Source organism: Cyprinodon variegatus, unplaced genomic scaffold, assembly GCF_000732505.1.
Source record: "Cyprinodon variegatus isolate N-32 unplaced genomic scaffold, C_variegatus-1.0 Scaffold277, whole genome shotgun sequence".
Taxonomy (NCBI): Eukaryota; Metazoa; Chordata; class Actinopteri; order Cyprinodontiformes; family Cyprinodontidae; genus Cyprinodon; species Cyprinodon variegatus.
In genome coordinates, this window is record NW_015150730.1 from 712645 (window position 1) to 725421 (window position 12777).

Here is a 12777-nt window from a genome sequence, read left to right on the forward strand (position 1 = left end):
CGAGATGTGTTGCATGGTGAATCATGAGCTTATAATCTACAGAGGCTGTTCCAGCTCCTGGCACACAATTTTATTCTAAAACCAATTAACTTCAAAAACGTTATGGGTTGAACAGAGGAAATTCCTGTGCTAATTTTGCTTCTTAGTGTCATCACTTATACCTTAAGCAATTCAGGCAGCCTCCCGGGCCACCTCAGGATGAACCTGACTCTGTCTTCATCTTCTTTCTCAGTGAGATTTTGTTGAAGTGACTATATGTAACTTTTCAGACAGCAAAAGAGCGTGTTTCCGCCCTATGAGTCAGCCTGGCAAAGCCCAGCTGTTTTTAATACAAACTCTGAGCAGTCCCTAAAGAAGATTGATGAACCTTGTTATATGTGTCCAGACAAATGGTAACAAAGAATACTCTCAGCTATGCCAGACAACACACACACTCTATTGACAGGGGTGATGTCCGAGTTAATCATTAGATGAATAAACGAGAAGCCATATGCAAACATTTAGGCCTATATGATGGAAACATTTTTGAAACGTTGCTTATTTTGTTCTCAACATAGAAAAAGTAGAATAATTTTTACTCAAAATTAAAAAACCCCAAAGGTTTTTACATCTTATATTAAATATAGTAAGAAAATGAGGCAACGGATTACTGGTACTTTGATACAACACATCTCAATTTGTGCTATTTCACTCCTGTTGTTAAGATAAGGTAAAAAAAAATGGGCCAAAAGTAATTAACTTGTCAAAATATATACCTAAACCTGTTCTATGTCCATTGGATTATTAGACCAGTGTTTGATGCTAGCCTTATATCTGTTTATCTCTGAAAATTTAGAAAGATTTTAATTACATGATCAAATTTTACCCTAACCAGAGAATACAAGTAAGGTTTTTAATGCCCATTTCAACAACACAAAGGTGTGTAATTTTTGACATTTAGACATGAAGCTGAAAAATGTTTTAAAATGCTCAGTGTCGCAGTGGGTAGCACTGCTGCCTTGCAGCAAAAAGGTTCCGGGTTTGATTCCCAGCCTGGGGTCTTTCTGCATGGAGTTTGCATGTTCTCCCTAAACATGTGTGGGTTCTCACCGGGTACTCTGGCTTCCTCCCACAGTCTAAAAACATGACTGTTAGGTTAATTGGCTCCTTAGGTGTGAGTGTGTGTGTGTCAATGGTTGTTTGTCTCTATGTTGCCCTGTGATGGACTGGCAACCTGTCCAGGGTGTACCCCGCCTCTTGCCCGTAGACAGCTGGAGATAGGCACCAGCACCCCTTGCGACCCTGCTTGGGATTAAGCATGTTAGAAAATGGATGGATGAAAATGTTACATACTTATGTGGATTAATGTCTTAAGATATCATTAATTTTATCACTAAGCTTCTTCTACATAGTGTTTCATTTGGAGTAAGCCAATCAGAAAACAAACATAGGTTATTGAGAAATATAAATTATCAAAATACTGTAAAAAAGATCTCCAAACGGGGAATATTGCAGAAAAATGCCAGGACATGATGCTTTGATTGCAATATAAAATTCCCACAGATGAGCTATTTTAAAAGATAATAATCCTTTCAGACTGTATTATCATAAATTGAGATACCTGACTCATCTCCCATCAGAAAAAAATATTAAAAAGTAGTACTTAGAAAACAAATACATTTCCATATAAATACAAAAGTGTTTTAAACCCACTACAGCCCTACAATCTCAAATTTCAGTCACGAAAAATGTGTAATGAGTCTAGCTTTTTTTGTATGTATTTGTGAGTTTGTTTTTTCGTTAAAATTTTTTTGTGCAAATTATTTATTTCTCTTGTTTTGCTGAATTTAATAAATTGTATTTTTTAGTGCCTGATATTTTTATTCAGAGGACTGAATAATTTGTCGTTATTTTAAAATGTGGCCACTTATCTGGTGTTACTTATTTTACAAATTCCTAATTTTACAACTAAATTATCCTGTAAGTGTTATCTTGTCAAGTATTCTGTACCAGTTTGGAGGCATTTTTATTTAGTTGTAAACTGCAAACATTTGGTGTAGTCTGTGTATCAAACAAACATCTCACGGTAAGAGAGCTAAAAGGGCCAAAGCTGTCAGCAAAGCCTTTTGTCTCTGTTTTTACTTTTTGTTTTCAAGCAAGGCAGCTGTTTTTGATCACCATTCCCATCTGTGAAACACAACATAACTGACTTTGTGTGCGCGGGAAGTGCTGGCACCAGGCAGTGGGCACTGCAGGGGCCTCTGGTCTTATCAGTCACCAGGTCATATGGCAGACTGACAGGGCACACAGAGGCAGGAATGCACTGGGACAGAAGTGGGCAGTCAAAGTGGGGGAAGGAGAGGGGACTTCTCCATAACCTTCGGTGAGGGTTTGTTCTCCCAAAGGAGTCCTGCTGTGCTAAAAAGGCATGGAAAAGGGAGATAACGATTGCAGAGGATGAATAGATGTGAGAAAAAGCAGAAACAGAATAACAATTTATGGCAGTTATATCTACCCCTGGTTTCTCACAGTTGTTCACAGCCAAATAAGGTTTAACAACATGTATGAAAAACAGTAACACAACAGAGAATGTAAAGATGAATATACTATTATAGAGACATAGTCCAAGCAAAGTATATAATTTCACAAAAAAAAAAAAAAAAAAAAAAACAATTATCCACATTTACATATAAATTACTCTCAGTTGTTTGTAGTGTGCATATTTTAGTGGCACAGCCTGGTTCTCCTCTGGTCTCACTCGTTTTCTTCGAGTGCCTGCAATTCCTCATACTGCTGCTCTAGCAAAAAGGAAAGCCCAAAGGGAGCCACCACTGTAATGCTAAACTGAACTGCTTTCCACTGTATGTCTGGTACCAGCACATACACTCTGACTTAACTGCATATTCCTGGTTTTAATCTTACTACTTAATAAATGCACCAGCCTCCTTATTAAATTAGAGCCTCGTTATGAGCTATTTCAGCAGTAGTCTGCTGAAGGGTGATTTATGGTATGGCAGGATGGATTAACTCTCTGCCTGGTTACCTGAAAATATTTGGTGTATGACTTACATTTGAAACCACATCAGGCAGGTGTAGTAGATAAGTGATGGTGTGCATGGAGAGGAAAGAAAAGATATGAAGTGGAATCATGGAAAAAAGAGAGAACAGTGGACGAAAAGGGAGAATGCAAGCCAGGAAGATGGGGAGAGCAAACTAAATTTTAAGGAATTGTGGGAAATATTATGCAAAATGTAGCAGAACGTTATGTGTTAATAAGCAGTGTATGAAGAGATTGTCTCAGAGGGTTTGTGGCACAGGGGCTCTGGAGTTTCCTGCTCAGGATGTCAGTAAGGAAAGGCCACACCGTGTTTGTCTGGGCTGAGGCCTACTTCTCATTGCAACTGTATCTCCTCCTTTTTTTCCTTCAACACCATACAAATGTCAGTGCTTCCTAAAGACAGAAATTTGTGTAAAATCTAGACATAATATTTTCTTTCAGTAAGATAAATGAAGTTTTGTAAGAGAAGGGAACTTTTTTTTCTACACAAATATATTATGGTTGATTTTTTTATTGATCTCACAGTGGAGAAATTGTTATTTTTATTATTATTAAAACAACAAAAAAAGGAGAGCAAACATTTCTGTAAATAACAGGAGGTGAACAAGGGTACAACAAAGTTGTTTTCTTTTATACTCCTGAACTTTTGATCTTCATCTGTCAAGTAGCATGCTAGATTTGGAAATGTTGGCAACCCTCTTGATGACTTAAATTCATGTTCTTGGTCTACATTTTCCCATTTGCTCCCATTAGCTGTAAAGAAAAATGACTTTTAACATTAATTTCTGTGTCCCATTCAGAAGAATTGAAAAAGAGAGAACCAGTCAGTAAAATGGTACACATAATACTACTTTGTACTACTTCGTATTTTTTTCTGTTTTAAAGGGTTTTAAAAGCTTGTATTACAGGGTTATACAAGCGTTTAACCCATATCACCGAACACTGTGATCATTGATAAGCAGCATAGGAGAGCCTTCTGATTGACGTGACCATAATGACAGAAACATGAGCAAAAAATAACACGAGAAATTGCAGAAATAAGTGCCCGTTGTCATTGGGGCATTAAGGGCATTTACCCCTCGACTGGAAATTTAGCTCCAACAGATACCTGGAGAAACATCAGAGATCTAAGTCCAGAAAAGCACAGTTCTAGGGACAGCTAAGATACTGTGAAGAACTCTCAAGCTCCCAGGCCTCTGATAGAGGACCTGAACTTTAGATGAAGGATCCACCCACCCTGCCCTGGTGGGTGAGCCTTGGTATGGGGCCCCCCACTTCTGTCAGTAAGTCCCAGGGCAATGGTATCTACAGTGTAGGTTGTCACCATCAGTGGGTTTGTGAATGGGCTTAACTTTGTAGTTCCCCAACTTGAAAGGCACCAAATAGGCTTTTTGTTTGTTTGTTTTTTTGTTTTGTTAGAATTGTTAGATCTAGTTTAAATAATCAAACTCCATGCAGAAAGAGATCAAACCTATGACCCAATACTACAGATTGCCTTACCATGCAGTTCTCTGGTTAATCTGTGCATTGTTGTGCTATGCTGCCAGTTGTTTTTGCCGTCAGTGTTTGAGGGGTTAAAATGGAGAGATCATAAGTTTGTTTTTTTTTCTCCAGTGATTTATTGTCATTACACTGTCACAAGTACATTGCAACGAATTCACTCTCTGCATTTAACCCATCCCCTTGGGGAGCAGTGGGCTGACATTGTGTGGCACCTGGGGAGCAGTGTGGGGTTAAGGGTATTTTGTGCAGGGACCCAGAGTGGAAGTCTGTGGGAGTGGGTTTCAAACTCACAACCTCAGCATTTCAAGCTCTATGCCCTAACAACTAGGCCAACCACTCTCCCAGTTATTTAAGCTTCGTACAGTTTATACTTTATATATTATATTATTGCTATAGGTAAAATGTGTTTGTGATAATGTAAAAAAAAAAAAATGGTTTCTTTAGGGACACCCCAAAGTAATGGATCTGTATTTACATCTAGGCATTTATTTTGCTCAACTTTTTGGATACTCTTCTAAATAAATCCCCTTTAAAAGATAACTCAGTCACCCACTTGGATGATTCTATGAGGATTGTGGAAGTATATAAGGTGGAAACAATTAAGTGGTGTCCCTTGCAATAAATCACTCAAAACTGACCTGTATAGGCATCAGGATATTGACTCATTACTGTTTGTTTAGGGCAGAAGGTCAGAAGATAGAAGCAGATAAGTTCCAAAAAAGTAAAGTCAAGTAAATTCATTTGTGCTCCCCGCAAAAATGCTAGCATATAGTTAGGTTTAGTGAAAGTTTAGTCCCAGCCAGAGAAGTCTATCTTTGCCTTCTTGTGTCTTTTTCAACAATAAACAAGTGAACTTAAATGTCTGCCCTTCGTTCTATGGAATTCCAGCCATTCCCGTTAAGTCCCATTTTCCTGCTCACTAATGTAATCAGAGGGAAACAGAGTCAGCTTTCCAACGCCACTACCTCCAGATAAGACTCATTTATCACAGTCGTTCCCCTTTGGGTCACTCCATTCTGGTCTGACCAGATTGAGTCCCAGACCCTGTCAAATCACTGAACCAGTCTCCACAAGAACAAGGTGCAGTGATGTCTAAGGTCAGGCTTTAGAGTATTAAGTAATGGTAGCAAGAATAAATAAAAGAGTTAATGCTGTCAAAGTATGTTACTATAGGTTCTCTGTGGCCAGTGTGACTTGTGATCTCACTCGATTAAAAATTGCTGTGAATTTTGATCTGTACTGGCCTAATTACATGTCCAGATTCTGAGCAATGTTTCGAAAAACTTTTTTCCCTATTTGAAGCAATTCCAAATGGAAAATTGTCTCACTTCTAATCTCTTAGGAAGTGCATTTCCTACTGAAAAAGATATGTCTTCCCTACAATTTTGTAACATTTTTCAAGGAAAACCTCAGTTGTTTTGGATCAGTCTGTTGTCTTATAGCAAGGTGTAGCAAGGTGCCATATTTCTCTTGTTCTTTACGTGTACATGCAAGAACAAAAAAACATGAATGCATGGGTGAACTGCCACCTATACTTAAGCACATGCATCATGTGCAAGGATCAGGAAGAGCGAATTTAAATCAGAGTGGTCTGTGTTTGTACTTTACAATCCTTGATTAAGTGAAATACGTTTCTGCTTCTTAAAATGTTGTGGTAAATCCTAATCCTTTGACTTCTTTAGTTCAAGAACAGGATAGCTTTTATTTAACTCATCTTTGAAAAAAGACTATATTACAGCAGGTTGAATCTGAAAAGGCTGTTTGTATTTCATGTGTAAAGCATGGGTGTTTTTTTTAACCTCAATGCATGGAAATTCTAAAAACCTTGGCGTGAATTCAGGAAAACATTATCTGTGGTAGTGAAGGGAGCACTGACTGCCAACTTCCAGTGGTGACTGTAGGTAATTTCTTTAGTAAAGCCTAAAAAAGTTACTTGCTAAAGCGTTCCATGTTTGCTTACACCCGACATTCGACTTTTACAGCAGGAGATTCCAATTGCCTATGATTATTTAGCTAAAAACAGAGTCTAAGGTAAAGCTGTGGCTGTCATATTTCCCAGAACTAGAACAGCCTCAGGTCACAATAACAACAACAATAAGTAACCAATGTATTGAAAATAAATATGATAGGTTTTAGAGTGTGTGACCAGGGCATCAGTTCTTGTACTGAGATGAAACTTTTGAATTCTTATCTATAAAATTAGAAAATAAAAATTACACAATAATTAACATGGAGAGTTAAATGCACTTCAAATTCAATTACATTAACATTTTTAACAGTTGTTCAAAATAGCACAATACTGCTTAAAGAAACAGATCTAGAAAGAGTTTCCATGCCTAGAGACAGACACCCCCTTTACTATCTTTTACACAAGTTACAACCAATAGTCTGCCACATCCTCAGAGGCAAAAGCCCTTGCACAAATCAATCAATTGAAAGAGGCAGATACCTGGCTGAGAATCAGCATTGGAGATGAGTGTAAGATAAACCATTAAATATTTCAACGAGTGCTGTCAGTGGTGCACAGTAGGCTGACTGATTTCAGACAGCAAATATCAAAAAGGGAAACACTACAGACAGGTAAAAAGCCAGAATACCCAAGCATCACCCCCTGTCCCCTCCTGACACTGAAATGGTATGGAAAAGTAGGATTATTTTGGTTAAATTGGTTGTTTTTAATGTTGAGCCATTAATATAATAAAATTATGATATTTTTGAGAAATACAAACAGTTGGGAAAGAAAAGAATATTTTAGTTTTATAAGTACATAAGCTGCACCATTGTCTCAGATATAGAAATTATCATATTTTTTCAAATTATCATATATTTTTTTAATTATTATTAATTAAAATTAATCCTCAACAAAAATATAATTAGATAATTTTGATTAGATTATACGCAGTAGTCTAGTTGTAAAAAAAATAAAGGAGGGGGATGGTGGTATGTGGAAGCATTCATAGCCATATAAGTAATATAGCCTATTAACCTCAGGCAATATGCATGATATGGTTGTTACATGTCAGGTATGCCGGTCAATGACCTCGACCAAGGCACCTTACAGTAGAACTGCAGTCAGTCCCTGGACTGGCATGGCTATCACTGGCCCCTACATAGTTAAGGACAAATGCAGAGGACAAATTTCCCACTGGGATCAGCTTCATAGTCATGGTAGGCCACTTCTTTGATTTTATTTATTTTATTACTACCAATCCCACAGCCCACCAAATGTAAAAATGGCAATATTACTATCATTTCTGTTAATATATAGTGGAAATTTACACATTCAGTAATACAATGTCACAGGCGATGGTATGGGGGATGGTCATCTAAGAAGGGTAATGATTTTTAAGATTTTTTTAAGAAGGGCGATGCCATCCCCCCTCGTCCCCCTCAACTGGAGTACAGTACAGATTATACATAAATTAACAATGATTTAATTTACCAGTAAATGTGGTTATTTTTAAAACAGTTTTTGGAACTAGGTTTGAAATAACTACAAGTAAATGTAATTCCATTAGGTAAAATGTCTCACTATATATCAAGCTTTTAACTAAAAAGAGTATTTAGCAATAGCTCTTGATGCAATAGTAATATATATAACCACAGATAACCACACTTACAGTATATAGGATAAAATTTATTTAGAAAATATTTCCCTATTACAAGTAATTATTCTGTGAACGTACCTGCTCCCGAGAGGGAACGCCTATTAAAACATGTGCAAGAGCATGTACAAGCCTATTTCTCCTTATGCTGTTTGATTCGCTCATATAAGCTTACTTTCCAAAAGAGGATTTGAAATGTTTCCACTATGTCATACTTACCGCCGGTAAATGAAAATATATTTACGACAAGGAAACATGTAAAAAAGTGTTAAAAAAACACAACCCTCTTTAAAATCTGGATAGACTTTGTGCTCACAATTGCTCTCCACATATTGAAAATAGGTATCTTTCAGCACTTTGTACTGCTTCTCTCCCTAATTTCATCTCAAAATTTTGCAGAAAGATTAGAGTCAGAGAGGAGATGGACCAGAGGGCAACAGCAGGTAAGATCAAGCAGGTCAACAGATGATCTTTACAGGTAAGGATATCCAGAAAATATCTATTGCAGGGAGAAACCAGGCAGGAATTAGGAAAAGGCTTTTACAGATATTTTACAGGACAGGTGAAACTGAATACCAGAGATGGATAAATAACTCTAAAAAAAATATCCCCTCTGAGTTCATAGTTATACCCCTGGAGACTGCTTTGTGAACAATATTTGAGGGAAATGGTCATATTCTGTATATGGAAAAGATTTAAATTTTTGAGGGCATCTCATTAAAAATGGGAGCAAAACCAAAAGTGTTGCGTTTATATTTTTGTTGAGTGCAGTTTTGATTCTGGCAATTATATTATTGTCTTTATGATTATTATTGTTGTTATTTATCTAAACATCATTCAACCAAAACATTAGATTTAGTTGAATGATGATTTTTAGATTTTTAGATCTCAAAATGAAAATAAACATAATATGAAAAAAGTATATATATATATCTTTTTTATTAATTTAAAAAACATTTGTGGCAGGTGGATTTCACAATTAGCCTGCCACAGTGGCTGGTGGCAAAAAAGGTTAACTTCAGGCCCTGATTACCTCAGTAGCACACTCTTAAAATCTGATGTGGCTGTGAGATAAAGAGAGAAAATTGTTAATAAGTTATTAATAATTTTAAACCAGGAAACGTAACCAAATATGTATAAGTTAAATGAATAAAGCAAACTGTGATTTTAACTTTGTAAAAGAAACGTTGCTTTTGTCATCAAAACAGATCAACGCCACTTGGCCTTTGCAGAAAGTAACTATACTGTACATATATTCCACAATATCCACCATACACCAATTAAAGCTTTTTACATAAAAAATATTGATTAAAACTGGTTGATCACCCAGAGAGAGTAAAAAATAGACAATGTGACATTTTACAGTAATGTGATGAGGATTGGCCCTAGGTCTCCGAGTGGAGTAAGGTGGCCAGTTGAAAATGGGTAAGACTGCATTTCATCTTGGGTATGAAAAGAATAAGAGAAAGAGAGAAGCAGGGAGCAGATGGACAGTAGTGAACCAGGAGAGCTAGTAGTTGAGCCAAAAGAGACCAGAGAGGTGAGAGAGCGCAGATGACAGGAGCTTCCTCTGGGTCTGGTGCCTGTTTTCCAAAGGAAGTGCAAAAGCCTAATCTGTGGCCCCCAGAGGAGAGGGACCTGTTGGCTCCTGCTTATTGTCTACTTTATCACCTCCTACTTTAGATGGGCTTTCTCCATATAGACAAATACATATCACTAAAAAACATTCTGCTTGAATGAATTACATATCTTTAAAATAAGATATGTATAAAAACTGTAGGCTTTGTGAAATGCATTTAATTTGCATTCAAGGGGCAATAAAAATGAACACCAGAACCACACCTGTCCTTTATTGAGTGTATCCTTTACAGATTTTGAACTGTGTCAAGGTAAAGTCAATTAGGTAAAACAGTGAGGTCAGGAAGTCAATTCTACCACAAGAGCCACACTTTGTCAGGCTGTCACTTAATAATTAACAGCCGAGAAAGTACATGCAAAAACACAGCTACTTGTCCACACAGTTATGTATCCATCCTTCAGAAAAGGTTGCACTAACTTAGATGTATTTCAATGTTTAACACACCTCACACATGGCTTTGCTTTAAAGGAAATTTAAGCTGCCCATTGACATACAAAACCAGATTTGCAAAATCAAATGTACACTATTAAGAAAAAAAAATACTGTTCTTTTAGCTTATTATTTTTCTCACTAACTGGACTCTTATACATGTGGTTTACTCTTTTTCTAGAGTGAAGTTTGCCCAAAACTTGCACAGAAGTATTGCATCAGATTCCTTACAACCTTCCTCCCTCCCTCCCTCTCCTCCTCATTCTATTTTGGAGCTGTCACACACCCTTGCTCTTTTGTTCCCACTGATTAGCTGGGGTGCTTTAGGAACTTGGCCACACAGCAGGGATGTCCGATGACTGGGACTCTTCCTCGGAGGGTTGCCAAGACATCCAGGTGCTTGTATGGACAAACACACAGAGACACATTTCCTCAACCCTCTATCTTCACCTGCAGGTGGGGACTTTACCTCCTGTTAGTTCTATTATGAGCACTAGTGGTATGATTGTAGTTGTTACACCTATCATACCTACTTATCATTTGTTGAATACTTTTACTTCAGCCGCAAAATCTGCTTTACTGGTTTTCAAGTACCTTAAATATATTTAAAGATAAAATGGAACATAAGAATGAACCAGGTACTGTATTTAATAGTCTACTTTTCATATATTTGATTTTACATTTTGATTATAATTACTCATTAGTGTAGGTTTTAGGGTTGACTTGCAACATGTGTGAACGTTTTCAGTTAAACTGTGTAGGTTTCGAAGCCTAAGAAAAAAAATTACATACTTTATTTTACTATCCTATAAGTTATATCTGTCACAACAAGGAGAAAATCCTCCTCAGTAAGGAAATCCAAAAGTCACGTAGAAAAACATTGCCATCCCATATGTTGCTGGAGTCTCCTAAAAACTAAAGAGTATTTTCTCCAAACACAAAATCCCAGTACATTTCAAACCTAACAAAACCCTTAGACAGAGGCTAGTAGGCATGTCTCACCTCTAGCTACAACAGTTCCAGTTCCTGTGGGGCTTTGAACTTTTGGTGTCACCAGTGTCTCCGAATGTGCCAAATTATGCCAAATGTTTTTACTCAACTATTTAACCCATAGAATAACACTGAAACATTTTGATGACCACAAAACATTTATGAAGCAAGTATTTTCCACTTTTTTTTCAGAATCAAGTTATATTACAAGATGTAACATTAATAAGCCTACAATAACATCAAAGTCTATAAAAAGTAAAATAAAAAGTGAAACTAATGCTTTTCAAGCTAAAATAAGCCCCTGTGCCTTTTCTGAGCTGTATTTTGTCTTTTAGCCTTAGGCATTTTAATAAAACAAAATCAGCATCCAAACTTAAAAAGAATAGGACCGCTGTTATTATTCAGGTTCGAGCTGTATGCATTGATCCAGTCACAGGTCTGTGTTTCACTCTTAGGCAAGCCGGTAACACGGCTCTGCTTTATGCAACCCAGCTATGTCTATCCTTGTTTGAAACCTTGTTTCATTGGCTACAATGCCAAACAGCCCAAGTGGTCTTAACCAATAACAGCAGGACTCTATGAGGCATAATATTGTTCTACTCGGTGCATAATTTCAATAATAAGGAAACAAACAGTAAAAGAAAAAAAGCAAACACCTTAGGTAAACAACAGAGGAAATAAGTATTACAGTAGGATGTAAATATTAGCAAGATTTTAAGCATTAGCTATGATTACCGAACTTTTCTTCCTAACAACAACCGGAAATAATGTGTCAACTTTTAATCTGTGGACTCTTATGGACAAACGGAGTATAAACAATTGAAGGTTGGATTTATGGATGCCTTCAAAGGTATGTTGTGCCTGCCTTGTAATGTTTACATTTTGACATGTTGCTATATCTGTATTATACATGCTTTGGTGCTTGCTGCGTCCATAGAATGAACTTGGTGGTTGAATTGTGAAGAACCTAAGCTTTCCAACAATGTCTAACATGTCTACATTGGTAAAAATTTTATTGTTGTAATTTTCATGCATTCTGAGTTATTAGTTGTAAACCCTTTGAAACGGTTCATAAGCGAATGGCGGATTTGAGAGGTTAAAGCATCTGGGATGAGAATATGCATTTTTATGTCTGATTAGATGATCTTCAACTGGAAAAGGTGAAAAAGTTAGATTCAGTTTAATTAATTTAATTTATATAGCATATATCATCTCGAGGCACTTAACAGAAACAAAAAAGTCAGATTATTGAAAATCTTCTACCAAGGAAGACAAACTGATTGCATCAGTCATTGACTTGCAAGACATGCTCCTTCTGGATGTGCTGGTGGTAATTATTTTTGCTTGCATTTTGTTGTTGACGTTTCAGCAATGAAGGGGGATCAAGGAGCAGACATACAAAAAGAAGAAGATATACATAAATTAACTGTTAACTTGCTTTACAGGGGGCCCTGTCCAGGAAAGACACGGCCAGGCAGACAAGCTCATAGACAGTTGTTATTGGGTTCTGTGCAGCTAAGATACTGCACAGAACCCTCAAACTCCCAGGCCTCTGGTAGAGTACCCGAGCTTGA